The sequence below is a fragment of the Mobula hypostoma genome, chromosome 20 (genome assembly GCF_963921235.1).
Source record: "Mobula hypostoma chromosome 20, sMobHyp1.1, whole genome shotgun sequence".
NCBI classification, from domain to species: domain Eukaryota; kingdom Metazoa; phylum Chordata; class Chondrichthyes; order Myliobatiformes; family Myliobatidae; genus Mobula; species Mobula hypostoma.
This window is the reverse complement of record NC_086116.1, coordinates 27,934,270-27,949,573: the sequence shown is the minus strand read 5'-3', so window position 1 is coordinate 27,949,573 and position 15,304 is coordinate 27,934,270. Positions and strand designations below refer to the sequence as shown.

The window sequence follows — 15,304 nt, the reverse complement described above, 5'->3', positions numbered from 1 at the left end:
AAAAACAAGATGTCAGTGTTAAATAACTCTCTCTTTCTCTTTACAAAAGCACAGTTCATAGGGGTAATCAAGCACAGTTTATAGGGGTAATTCAGGACCCCGTCACACCCCCTATTTTACCTTGGGCACATCATGCGAAGAAACAGCTCCCTGGAAAAGGATATCATGCTCAGCAAGGTGGAAGGACAATGGAAAAGAGGAAGGCCACCAATCAGGTGGACGGACACACTGGACACAATCAGGATAGCTACGAACACAATATTATCAACAATGAGCTGCCTTTGCGAGGATCAAAAATCATTCAGGGCAACTATCTATAGCGTCTCCATAAGTCGACGATGACTTGATGGCACTTGACAACAACAACAAGCAACAGACACAAAATGTAGAGGAGCTTAGCAGATCAGGCAGCATCTATATGCTGAATAGACTGAATAGACAGTCGACGTATTGGGCCGAAATTCGTCACCAGGATGGAAAGAAGGTAGAAGACGAGAAAAAAATAGCTGGGGGAAGGGGATGGAGAAATATCTAGAAGATGATAGCTGAATCCAGGTGGGTAGGAAAGGTAAAGGGCTGGAGAAGAAGGAAACTGATATGAAGGGAGAATAGACGATAGGAGAAAGGAAAGAAAGAGTGCAGCTGCAAGCGGTGATAGGCAGGTGAGGAGAAGAGGTAAGAGGCCGGAGTGGGGAATAGAAGAAGATGAAAAGGGGAGGATGTTTTTTACCATTCTAGGGTACTAAAGGAGGTGGCTCTGGAAATTACGGATACATTGGTGATCATTTTCCAATGTTCCTTAGATTCAGGATCAGTTCCTGAGGATTGGCGAATGGATAATGTTATCCCACTTTTTAAGAAAGGAGGGAGGGAGAAAACAGAGAACTATCACCCTGTTAGCCTAACATCAGTAGGGGAAAGATGCTAGAGTCCATTATTAAAGATGAAATAGCGGCATATCTTGATAGCAGTGATAGGATTGGGCCGAGCCAGCATGGATTTACCAAGGGCAAATCTTGCTTGACTAATCTACTGGAGTTTTTCGAGGATGTAACCAGGAAGATAGACGCGGGAGATCCAGTGGATGTGGTGTACCTTGACTTTCAGAAGGCATTTGATAAGGTACTACATTGGAGATTGGTGGGTAAAATCAGAGCTCATGGCATTGGGGGGAGGATATTGACATGGATAGAAAACTGGTTGGCAGATAGAAAGCAAAGGGTGGCAGTGAATAGGTGTTTCTCAGAATGGCAGGTGGTGACTAGTGGGGTGCCACAAGGCTCGGTATTGGGACCACAGCAGTTTACGATTTACGTCAATGATTTAGAGGAAGGCATTGTGAATAACATCAGCAAGTTTGCTGATGATACTAAGCTGGGTGGCAGTGTGACATGTGATGAGGATATTAGGAGAATTCAAGGTGACTTGGATAGGCTGGGTGAGTGGGCAGAGACTTGGCAGATGGCGTTTAATGTGAATAAGTGTGAGGTTATTCACTTTGGGAGCAAGAACAGGAAGGCAGATTATTATCTGAATGGTGTGGAGTTAGGTAAGGGTGAAATACAAAGAGATCTAGGAGTACTTGTTCATCAGTCTCTGAAGGTGAATGAGCAAGTGCAGCAGGCAGTGAAGAAGGCTAATGGAATCTTGGCCTTTATTACAAAGGGAATTGAGTACAAGAGCAAGGAAATCCTTTTGCATTTGTACAGGGCCCTGTGAGACCACACCTGGAGTATTGTGTGCAGTTTTGGTCTCCAGGGTTAAGGAAGGACATCCTGGCTATGGAGGAGGTGCAGCGTAGGTTCACTAGGTTAATTCCTGGGATGTCCGGACTGTCTTACGCAGAGAGGTTAGAGAGACTGGACTTGTACACGCTGGAATTAAGGAGATTGAGGGGGGATCTGATTGAGACATATAAGATCATTAAGGGATTGGACAAGATAAAGGCAGAAAATATGTTCCAGATGCTGGGAGAGTCCAGTACCAGAGGGCATGGTTTAAGAATAAGGGGTAGGTCATTTAGGACAGAGTTGAGGAGGAACTTCTTCTCCCAGAGAGTTGTGGAGGTGTGGAACGCACTGCCTCAGAAGACAGTGGAGGCCAATTCTCTGGATGCTTTCAAGGAGGAGCTAGATAGGTATCTTATGGATAGGGGAATCAAGGGTTATGGGGACAAGGCAGAAACCAGGTATTGATAGTAGATGATCAACCATGATCTCAGAATGGCAGTGCAGGCTCGAAGGGCCGAATGGTCTACTTCTGCACCTATTGTCTATTGTCTATTGTCAGAAGGAACCATAGAAACTTGGCCCTTTTTGGCTGTGCCAAACCATTTTCTGCCTAGTCCCACTGACCTGCACACGGACCATATCCCTCCATACACCTCCCATCCATGTATCTGTTCAATTTATTCTTAAATGTTAAAAAAGAACCCGCATTTACCACCTCGTTTGGCAGCTCATTCCATACTCCCACCACTGTGTGAAGAAGCCCCCCCTAATGTTCCCTTTAAACTTTTCCCCCCTCACCCTTAACCCATGTCCTCTGGTTTTTTTCTCCCCTTGCCTCAGTGGAAAGAGCCTGCTTGCATTCACTCTATCTATACCCATCATAATTTTATATACCTCTATCAAATCTCCCCTCATTCTTCTATGTTCCAGGGAATAAAGTCCTAACCTATTCAAACTTTCTCTGTAACTGAGTTTCTCAAGTCCCGGCAACATCCTTGTAAACCTTCTCTGCACTCTTTCAACCTTATTTATATCCTTTCTGTAATTTGGTGACCAAAACTGAACACAATACTCCAGATTCGGCCTCACCAATGCCTTATACAACCTCATCATAACATTCCAGCTCTTATACTCAATACTTCGATTAATAAAGGCCAATGTACCAGAAGCTCTCTTTACGACCCTATCTACCTGTGACGACACTTTTAGGGAATTTTGTATCTGTATTCCCAGATCCCTCTGTTCCACTGCACTCCTCAGTGCCTTACCATTAACCCTGTATGTTCTACATTGGTTTGTCCTTCCAACGTGCAATACCTCACACCTGTCAGTATTAAACTCCATCTGCCATTTTTCAGCCCATTTTTCCAGCTGGTCCAAGTCCCTCTGCAGGCTCTGAAAACCTTCCTCACTGTCTACTACACCTCCAATCTTTGTATCATCAGCAAACTTGCTGATCCAATTTACCACATTATCATCCAGATCATTGATATAGATGACAAATAACAATGGACCCAGCACTGATCCCTGTGGCACACCACTAGTCACAGGCCTCCACTCAGAGAAGCAATTCTCTACCACCACTCTCTGGCTTCTTCCATTGAGCCAATGTCTAATCCAATTTACCACCTCTCCATGTATACCTAGCGACTGAATTTTCCTAACTAACCGCCCATGCGGGACCTTGTCAAAGGCCTTACTGAAGTCCATGTAGACAATATCCACTGCCTTCCCTTCATCCACTTTCCTGGTAACCTCCTCGAAAAACTCCAACAGATTGGTCAAACATGACCTACCACACACAAAGCCATGTTGACTCTCCCTAATAAGCCCGTCTATCCAAATGCTTGTAGATTCTGTCTCTTAGTACTCCCTCCAATAACTTACCTACTACTGACGTTAAACTTCCCGGCCTATAATTTCCCGGATTACTTTTCGATCCTTTTTTAAACTACGGAACAACATGAGCCACTCTCCAATCCTTTGAAGAAACAACAAGCAGGATAGACTGGAGAATTGGCTGATGTTGTGTACTTGGATTTTCTGAAGGCCTTTGACAAGGTGGCACACATGAGGCTGCTTAACAAGCTATGAGCCTATGGTATTACAGGAAAGATCCTGCTTTGGAAAAAAAATGTGGCAGTTTGGCAGAAGGCAAAGAGTGGGAATAAAGGGAATAAAGAAATTGATCTTCATACCATCAGGCTGGAGGCTACCTTGGGGGATTATTAGGTTTGGCTCCTTCACTCTGAGGGTGGCCTCATTATGGCAAAAGAGAAGGCCATGGAACAGGGACAGGAATGGGAAATAAAATGGTTGGCCACCAGGAATTTCCACTTTTAGTAGGAGTGGCAGTACTATAGTATATATGACATTTTGGAAACAGAGTTCAGAGGAATTAAATCATAAGATAAAGGAGCAGAATTAGGCCCTTCCATATCCACTCTCTCAAGGCCTTTCACCATTCAACAGGCTTCAATGAGGTCACCCCTTATTCTTCTGAATTCTAGGGAATAGAGCCATCAAATGCTTTTCATATGACAAGCCATTCATTCCTAAAAACATTTTCGTGAACATTCTTTGAACCATCTCCATTTTCAGATTATTCTAGTCCTCTTGAAATGAACATTAACATTGCATTTGCCTTCCTCACCACAAACTTGACCTGCAAATTAAGACCGTAAGACCATAAAACAAAGGAGCAGAAGTTGGCCATTCGGCCCATCGAGTCTGCTCCACCATTTTATCATTCTCCCATTTAGTCCCACTCCCCCGCCTTCTCACCATAAACTTTGATGCTCTGCCTATTCAGATACCTATCTGAGTAACCTTTAGGGGATCTTGCACAAGGACCCCAAGTCTCTTTTTTTGTATTTTCTCTCAATTTAGAAAATAGTCAACCTTTCCATTTCTTCTAGCAAAGTGCATGACCCATACACTTTCAACACAGTAATACATCTGCCACTTCTTTGCCTGTTCTCCTAATTTGCATAAATCCTTCTGTAGCCAATACTTCCTCAAAACTACCTGCCCTCCACCTATCTTCATATCATCTGCAAACTTTGCAAGAAAACCATCAATTTCATCATTCAAATCATTAACATATAATGTAAAAAGAATCGGTCCCAACACAGACCCCTGTGTAGCACCACCAGTCACCGGCAGCAGCCAGATAAGGCTCCCTTTATTCCCACTCTTTGCCTTCTGCCAAACTGCCACCTTTTTTTCCAAAGCAGGATCTTTCCTGTAATACCATAGGCTCACAGCTTGTTAAGCAGCCTCATGTGTGCCACTTTGTCAAAGGCCTTCAGAAAATCCAAGTACACAACATCAGCCATTTCTCCAGTCTATCCTGCTTGTTGTTTCTTCAAAGAATTCAGATAGATTATTCAAGCAAGATTTTCCCTTTAGGAAACCATGCTGACTACGGTCTATTTTATCATGTGCCTCCAAGTATCCTGTGACCTCATCCTTAATAATCAGACCCAACATCTTCCCAACCACTGAGGTCAGACTAACTGGCCAATAGTCTCCCTTCTTCTGCCTCTCACCTTTCTCGAAGAGTGGAGTAACACTTGCAATTTTCCAGTCTCATGGAACCATTCCAGAATCTAGTGATTCTTGAAAGATCATTACTGCCTCCATGATTGGTTCAGCCACGTCTTTCAGAATTCTGTGGCGTACACCATCTGGTGCAAGTGACTTATCCACCTGCGGACATTCCAGTTTTCCGAGAACCTTCTCACCAGCTATGGTAACTTCACACATCTCATGACCCATGGCACCTGGAACTTCCACCATACTGCTAGTGTCTCACATAGTGAAGACTGTTGCAAAATGCTTATTCGGTTCATCCGTCATAGTCTCGTCCCCCATTACTACCTCTCCAACATCATTTTGCAGCAGTCCGATATCTACTCTTGCCTCTCTTTTACACTTTATGTACCTGAAGAAACTTTTTGGTTTCCTCTTTAATATTATTGGCTAGCTTACTTCTGATTTTCATCTTTACATTTTTAATGATGTTTTTCATTGCCTTCTGTTGGTTTTTTAAGCTTCCTAATTCTCTATCTTCCCACAAATTTTTGCTCTCTTTTGCTTTTATGGTGGCTTTGACTTTCCTTGTTGTGTTGTCTTTTCTTTAGAATACTTCTTCCTCTTTGGAATATGTATATTCCGTGCCTTGTGAACTGCTTCCAGAATTTCCAGCCATTGCTGCACTGATGTCATCCCTGCCAGGACTCTTCTCCAATCGATTCTAGCCAACTCCTCCTTCATGCCTGTGTATTTCCCTTTACTCCACTGTAATACTGATACATCTGACATTAGCTTCTCAAATTTCAGTGTGAATTTGATCATTTGGACATCACTTGTCTCTAAGCATTCTTTTACCTTAAGCTCTTCATTCAATTCTGGTTCATTGTAGAACAGCCAATCCAGAATAGCTGATCCTCCAGTGGGCTCAACTATGAGCTGCTCTAAAAAGCCATTTCATAGGCAATCTAGAAATTCCCCTCCTGGAATCCAGCTCCAACCTGATTTTCCCAATCTACCTGCATATTGAAGTCCCCTGTGACTGTTGTAATATTGCCCTTTTGGCATACATTTTCTATCTCCCGTTGTAATTTGTAGGCCACATCCTTACTACTGTTTGGGCGGTCTGCATACAACTCCCATCAGGGTTTTTTTTCACCCTTGCGGTTCCTTAACTCTATCTACAATGATTCAATACCTTCCAACCCTATGTCATCGCTTTGTAATGATTTGATTTCATTTTTTACCAACAGGGCAACGCAACCCCACTGCCTTCCTGCCTATCCTTTTAATACAATGCTTAGAGACAAGTGTATCCTTGGACATTAAGCTCCTAGCTATATTCTTTCAGCCATGATTCAGTGACGCCTACAACATCATACCCGTCAATCTGGAACTGTGCTGCAAGTTTATCTATCTTATTCCGTATACAGTGCGCATTCAGATACAACCCTTTTGTCCTGTATTTGCCACTTTCGTTTTTATCTGCCTATTAAATTGCAACTCATTTTTTCCCTATCAACAGCCCTTCCTCAGTACACATTGCATCTGTTTGTAAACCAACTGCCTCATCAGAGCACCATTAACTGCCTTTCCAATGATACTTCTTGCATTGAAATATACACAGCTCAGGACACTAGTCACACCATGCTCAACCTTTTGATTCCTAACTTTGTCTGAGGTGTTACCAACATCTGCCTCCACAACATCTTCACTAAATGTTCTAATTCTCAGGTTCCCATTCCCCTACAACTCTATTTAAACCCCACTGTGCAGCATTAACAAACCTTCGCACTATGATATTAGTCCACCTCTGGTTCAGGTGCAAACTATCCCATCTGTACGGGTCTCACCTATCCTAGAAGAGAGCCTAATGATCCAAACATCTTATGCCTTCCCTCCTACACCTGCTCCTTAGCCACATATTAAACTGTATAATCTTCCTAGTTCTGGCCTCACTAGCACATGACATGGGTAGCAATCTTGAGATCACAACTCTGGAGGTCCTGCCCTTTAATTTAGCACCTAACTCCATGAGCTCCCTATACTTGTCCTAATCTTGTCATTGGTACTTACATGGACCACGACTTCTGGCTGTTCACTTACCCACTAAGCATGCTGAGGACTAGATCTGAGATAACCCCAACTCTAGCACCCAGGAGGCAACATACCATCCGAAAATCTTGTTCTGTGTGCTCCCTTAACTAATGAATACCCTATCACCAGAGTTGGGAGTAAATATGCTCACCTGATCTTCATTCTCTTGCTGTACTGTATCTCCAGCTGAATGGCTTGCAGAAAAACAGGGTCCAATGGTGCACTAGATTTCTTGCTTGGCACTGTAATTGATTTTTTTTTTTATAGGTATGTCACATCCGGAATTATTTCCAGGTAGCAGACAATTTCCTTCCACGCTGCTCTGACATATTGGGAAATCGCGTACTAGGCAAGTTACAGCAGTGGTTTGCCACTGCCTTCTGCCAGGGGAGTTTTTTTAAGAGATCAGCAGCTCTTAATGGGAGCCGGCTGAATTCAAACTCGGGACCTCTCGCTCCAAAGTCCAGCACTGATGCCACTACGCCGCCAGCTGGCTCTGTAATTGATTAAATATTGGTTATTCATACAAACTGAATCACATACAAGAAACTGAGAATCTGGGTAGGCACTTTGATATTGGAAGTATACACCCCACCCACTAACCCACACACACACACACACACACACACACACACACACACACCCTTCATGTACAATGTGGGGCAAATACAATTAGGCCGCTTGAAGTACAAAGGCTATTCAATGAATCTGTCTGTACTTTTTAATCATTAGTCCTTTTCATGATGTGAGCTTGCACGTTCCCCAGAGAGTTGAAAGAGCTTGGCAAATTGATATAGACAGGCATGTACAATGTCTGTCTCTGTACCCAATAAGACCTAAGAGACGAGACAGGTAATCCCGAACTAAACTCTCGTGGTGACCCCAGCATAATTATGGCACCATTTCATATATGTTATGGATTCTTCAGATACATGTACAGTACTGCTTTGTACTGCTGCCACAAAAAAAACCAAATTTCATGACATGCGAGTGAAGATAAACCTGATTCTGATATGAGTCTCTATTGTGGACCTAGAGTGGGAAGGGGGCAAAGAGAGGGGAATTATGGTTGGGAATAGGGGAAGGGAAAGGGAGAGTGTGGGAAGCACCAAAGAGACAGTCTGTAATGATCAATAAACCAATTACTTGGAATCAAATGTCCTTACCTGGTGTCTCATGGCATTCCTTCCTTGCCACCTGTCCCACACCACTCTCGCAGTGCTCCACCCTCACAATTCCCAACGTTCTTTATTCCCACCAAATTTACTAACTTACTTTCTGCTCCAAATTGTCAAATACAGTACTGTGAATAACTCTTAGAAAATCTAGCTGTACACATGTGCATAAGACTTTTGCACTGTACTGTACATGCATTAATTTTACTGATACAAATGCTCAGCCTTCCTTCAATGAGAATAACATGTGTACACATTAAAATTTCTTTTTGAAATGTTGCTGCATAACTCCTGGAAAAGAGCTGAATATAAATATCATGTTCTAAATGAGATTGGAGGTTAAAACGTAGAGACAGATGATCGAATACTTGATGGATCATAATGGCTCTTATGCCATTGGAATGATGAAAGTGTCAGCTGTGAAGTTCAGTTAAATGAACAAATGTATGCTGTACTTTTATATCACTGTCTCTGAGATTATCATTAATTTTACTGCCAAGTTAATGCCAAGTGAAAATTATAGTTTGTGCAATAAAGTTGTTTTGCTGGTTTGGCAATATCGGTTTAGCATAATGTCAAATGGTTATAAATGATGATTTGAAAGCACTATTTAAGTCAGAGTGACATCAGATCTCAATAAAGTCAGAGTGAAGGGAATATCTTACAGGGAACCAAGAGGGTCTGGCTTATATTACAGGGGCAATTGTACACCCTAATGTGCAGGAAATGGACAAGGTGATGCATCCACTGAAGCATGTATCTGGCAGGTTGGAAATATACATCAGCAGGACTACACCAACACTGGATCAGCTTCTGAAGAATATTGCATCGAAAGGTCACTCTTCACCAGCAGGGCTATGCTGAAACTTGCCAAACTTCTCCTCCTAATTCAGTAAAGTCCTTAGTGATGCCAGTTTGAGTAGAAGAGATTCATTTCAACGTTATACGAACAAAGTTCTCAAAATAGCTTGTAAGTTGTTTAAGAAGCATTGAATGATCATCACTGAAGTTGACAATCAGATAATGAACACTGAGCTATACTGAACATGGTCTCTTTCAGTTACAATTTTCATTTTCTGTGCCTTTGTTCATTGTTTCTTGTTATCAATTGCACGATTTGTGTTTTTTTTGGTGGGGAGATTGGTGTTGATGTCCTTGTTGCTGTTTGCACAATTTATTTCTTTCACTTTGGGGGCTGATGTTGTTCCTTGAACAGGTTCCATGGTTTTCTTTGATATGTGGATGTCTGGAAGAAGATGACTCTCAGCATTGCATGTTGCATACATACTTAGATAACAAATGTAATTTGAATCCTTTGTATTCCCAAAAACTGCATGCCTGGAAGCCTATGTTTTCAACTTCATTCAGGGGATGCAAATTATAAAGAAGGGTGATCCAATCACCAGCATTTCAAAGAAATACGGAATTACCAACTTGCGAGTTCACCTTCCTTAAAACAAAAATGAATAGGAGGTGCATTTCATCACAGGATTAGATACCATTTTTAGAAAATATATTATCAGCATTTTTAACTTTTTCCTCATCCTTTGGTATTAGACGTTCATAAGAGATTGAGGGCAAATGAAATAATATATTAAATCCATATTAAACATGTGCTTCATGTTGCATGTTTTAATTTGATTTACTGACGTTTTATTTTGCTTCTTCAAGATGGCCCAGCAAACAACGCAACCAATGGCTACATCCTGCGGATGGTTCATGAAACTATTTCTTTTACCTCTTCTCCTTTCAAAGAGTATGATTCTACTACTAAGCTGTGTGCAATTGAAACTACTGATTTAAATTTGATGGTATGATTTTGGGCCGATTGAGCGAACTGACACTTTGCTGGTGATTTTGAGCTAAGTGTGTGGGCTAAAGGTCTGGGAGCCTGGAGACCATGATAGACTCAATTGTTTCATCAAGCAAGGATGAAGTTGACAAGGATGAGAGCGAAGGATGGGTGGGTGTTCAGCATCATCTGCTTGTGTTTGACTGGTCTTTCTCTCCCTTTCACTAACTGCTGTCGGAGGCAAGTGCAGGAATCTTGGTATCCACCTTGCAAGGATTGATTGGCAAGGCTTTGGAGGCATTTTGGAGAACTTTGTAGTTCATGTTGCACGTGTTCCTAGATTCTGATTATGCTTTCTCTGGCTGTTTTTAAACGATTTTATCAGGGCAGTCAATCCGGACTGGAACACTTCAACGAAGGATGGCTCTGCAGCCTATCATGGAGCTGACTGAACTAAGCTGAATACCACTGGACTCCTGGTTTGATGTTTTATATTCTATGTGTTGTTCACTTACTTTTTTGCCAATTTGTTCTTTCTTCATGTGGTGGGTGTTTGATGTTTTCTTGAATAGGTTCCCTGCAGTTTCTTTGTTTCATGGCTGCCTCTGATAAATCTCAGAGTTTTATGTTGAATCTTTTAATTTTTGGTCATTGTATTCTGAAATATTAGAATATGGGGACACCAATTACTTTGAATGGAAAATACTACAAAAAATGTTGTGGATTCAGCTCTGTACATCCCAGGTAGAGCCCTCCCAACCATTGAGCACATGAAATGCTGTGGTAGGAAAGCAGCATGCATCTTTGAAGATTCTTACTCCCTGGCCAAGCTTTCTCGGTGCTGCCATTAGGTAGAAGGTACAAGTGCCTCAGGACTCACACCAACAGGTTCACTGAAACAGTTATTACCCCTCAAACATCAGGCTCTTGAACAGAAGAGGATAACTACGCTCATCTATTGAGATGTTCCTATAACAAATAATCTCACTTTAAGGACTGTTTATCTTGTTATTTCATGCTCTGGTTATTTATTGCTATTTATTTTATTTCCATTTGCACAGTTTGTTGTCTTCCATGCTGTACCTTTCATTGATCCTGTTTACAGTTACTTTTCTATAGATTTGTTGAGTATGCCCACATGAAAAATAATCTCAGGGTTATATGTGATGACTTACAGTATATGTACTCTGATAATGAAATTTACTTTAAACTTTGCAAAATAATGAAGTTCAACTTTGCAAAACTAAGCAAAATATTGCAGACTTTGGGAATCTGAAATAAAATAGTGACACTGTAAAAACAACATTCAGCAGTTCAAGCATCATTTATGGAGAGTGAAATTTAACATATTAAATTGAAGACCGTTCATCAGAACCAACTAGAACTATTCCTTTTACTTTGAAATTGTTAACATTTAACAGAGATACTATTTTTATTTTGCTGCATAGTAAAATAATACTTCTTTATTCACATGTTCATGATTCATAATTCATTCAAAACCATGGATGCATGGAACATGGAAATGAATAATGATTGTATTATTAGCATTGCACACATACAGAATCATTAGCACTTTCATTGTCAACTGCACTTCAATATGGACAAGAAGCACCACCATTCAATGAAGAAAATCATATTATGCAGGTTGAGTAAGTACTAAATAGGGTAAAGGAATAGATGGATCTTGAAATACAGTTACACCACCATTAAAGGTAGTGACCAAGTTAATAAGGCTGTAAAATGAACTAAAGAAAAGGGGATTGTTTCTTCAGGGATCATTGAAGAAAGCCAGTCAGTCTTTTGTATCCAGGCTAAAAGCTTGAGTACTAGCAAGCTGATAAATGACATTGATGATTGTACAAAACCTTAGTTTGAGGAAAATATGCAATAATTAAACTAGATCCTACCCCTGCTGAATTTAATACACGGTCTGCCCAAAGAACCCAATTCAAATTGGATTGATCAGCCATCTGATTTTTTTTTTGTACAAACCTTGATTTTATCAAGGGTAAACTAAGCTAATAATTATTTCCAGGTGAAATTACATCCATCACAAAATGGAAGCAGGCAGTTCTGTGCATAGGCTACAAAAGTGGGTCATTGATTTTTTTTCCAACAATTTTGTGATCTGTTCAATGCCCATCTTTGGCTTTCCTGGTATTAGTTTGGACTTAAAGAGTATCACAGAATTGTCTCAGTACAATCAGGAGAGTTTCAAGTTAACTTGTTGACTTTCTTGCTACTGTATTTAAGGATATTCACTGTCCAGGGCCTGGAGGTCTTTTTTTTTGCCAAGCTCAGCTTTCTAACATAGCAGCTGAAGCTTCTAGAGATTAAAGTCTTGATATTGAGTAAGTTAAACTCCCAATTCATATTCTTTGTTTAGCTTCTTGTCATAAATGAGAGCCAGTCCTTAGTTCTTAATGTAAATGGCAAGCACTATTCAGTCTGAAGTTAACAAGTCAGAGTAGCAAACAAACACAATGTCTATAGAATACAAGATGTTGGCCCATGGAACCTGGGCTGTTTCTCTCAAGTGTTGCAGTGTAAACCAATGGGATTATTTAATTGGGCTTGTTTCAAACTAAACAAAATGGATATGTAATTTAGTTCAAGGAAGCTTGCAGACCAGATTGATACTATCACTTAGCACATCTAATGGCTGATCTATTAATAGCTGGAAGGTTTGTGTACTCATACAGTCAACTACACAGCATTGTTTATGGTGGTCTGGGAGTTCGCTCTCTCCAAGTGCTCAGACCATTTGTGTAAAAAGTTATCTGAAAAAATATCATAAATGTGTGAAGTCACCAAGTGGCAGAAAAAAGAAGAGCAGTCAGGCTTATTAGGAATTGTCATAAAACATCAAGAAGAATAACAGAAAGACAGGGAAATACAATCCATTCCTCTGCCTTTGATTTCTGCAATGGATGATTCATACATCTGCAACTAGTTAATATTTTTTTTTAGCTTATAGGTTTAGTTTGTGATTTGGAAATCCTTTGTGTTTTAGAAATCATTTGCAATTTGGAATTTTTTAAGATAAAAAACTGAATTTTAAATGTATTTTAAGAATTTTGTTTGAATTTTAATATGTATCACTAAAAATAAATGAACCATGTTTAAACTACTTTGTTAGCTGGAAATATCTACTCCTTGGTAGGGAGGGGCCACAACTCAAATAGTAGGTATTGCCAGCTAAATTTGTCATGGAGGTTAAACAGGGAAGCAAATTAGTCTAATTAGGTAACTAGAGTCTAATCTCCCCTTAGAGAGGGTGTTGTGATGAGGGAATGAGGCAAACCCAAGTGCAGGACACAGGCACAGAGACTTAGTTAGGATGCAGGCGTGAACGGCAAACAGGAGGGAGAGCTCGGTGCTGAAGTAAAACTTTAGAAGACTTATCTTGACGCGGAGAGGCTGGTTTTCACAGGTAAACCTCGGAACTGGAGTAGAACTGAGAAACTGATCTTGACACGAAGAAACTGAGTTTCACAGGTACTTCTTGGTACTGGAGCAAAACTTTGAACACACACAGTCCCAAGCAGCCAGGAAACATTAATTACCACACAGGCAAAACCAATGATCTGGCAACTAATGGTTGTAACACTGGGGTTCTTATGCTGCAGGTCCTGATGGAAACCAGGTGTGCCATCATCAAAGAGAATTAGGAGCAAATGAGAAATTAACGGTCGGAGCTGTCACACAATCAAAGGATATTCGAAGAAGATAGGGAATTAATGATCGGGACCGTGACAGTGGGTACCTGTAGCTATTTATATCAGACAGGGCTTAAGGTCTTCATCTGAGTTTAAAACTTCATGGTCAGCATCTCCAATACCAACAAAATTCTACTGACCTTGGGAATGTTGACAGAGTAGCAGAATGCTCAAGCACCTTCCAAAGATCAAAGTTTATTACCAGGGTGAAACTTCCTCCAGCATTCAACTGCTGAAAGACTGAATTCCATGAGCGCTCCAGTAGTGACACTGCCGATAACACTTCCTTATGTGGTGATGTTCATGATTAGCTACCTAGGGTATATTGGTCTCCACCTGCAAAAGGCCTACACCCCTAAAGATCTCTCCACTTAGCCATGCCTTTGCAGGCAAAGGTTTTCCAAAACTGCTATTGTTCATAAATGATATTCAAGGGGTAGAATTTTGATACGCAAACACGAGGAATTCTGCAGATGCTGGAAATTCAGTCAACACACATCAAATTTGCTGGTGAATGCAGCAGGCCAGGCAGCATCTCTAGGAAGAGGTGCAGTCGACGTTTCGGGCCGAGACCCTTTGTCAGGACTAACTGAAGGAAGAGCTAGTAAGAGATTTGAAAGTGGGAGGGGGAGGGGGAGATCCAAAATGATAGGAGAAGACAGGAGGGGGAGGGATGGAGCCAAGAGCTGGACAGGTGATTGGCAAAGGGGATATGAGAGGATCATGGGACAGGAGGCCCAGGGAGAAGGAAAAGGGGCAGGGGGGAAAAACCCAGAGGATGGGCAAGGGGTATAGTCAGAGGGACAGAGGGAGAAAAAGGAGAGAGAGAGAAAGAATGTGTGTATATAAATAAATAACGGATGGGGTACAAGGGGGAAGTGGGGCATTAGCGGAAGTTTGAGAAGTCAATGTTCATGCCATCAGGTTGGAGGCTGCCCAAACGGAATATAAGCTGTTGTTCCTCCAACCTGAGTGTGGCTTCATCTTTACAGTAGAGGAGGCCGTGGATAGACATACCAGAATGGGAATGGGATGTGGAATTAAAATGTGTGGCCACTGGGAGATCCTGCTTTCTCTGGCAGACAGAGCGTAGGTGTTCAGCAAAATGATCTCCCAGTCTGCATCGGGTCTCACCAATATATAGAAGGCCACATCGGGAGAACTGGACGCAGTATATCACCCCAGCCGACTCACAGGTGAAGTGTCGCCTCACCTGGAAGGACTGTCTGGGGCCCTGAATGGTGGTAAGGGAGGAAG

The 15,304-nt window shown here is 41.4% G+C and overlaps 1 long non-coding RNA gene across 1 annotated transcript in view; it reads right to left on the bottom strand.

The window, feature by feature from the left end:
* Positions 1 to 7,568, bottom strand: part of LOC134359191 (uncharacterized) — a 55,230-nt gene extending 47,662 nt beyond the window's left edge. Inside the window, exon 1 of the long non-coding RNA XR_010021061.1 lies at positions 7,513 to 7,568. This is a non-coding gene — a long non-coding RNA (uncharacterized LOC134359191). The remainder of the gene's footprint in view (positions 1 to 7,512) is intronic.
* Positions 7,569 to 15,304: the final 7,736 nt, after the last annotated feature.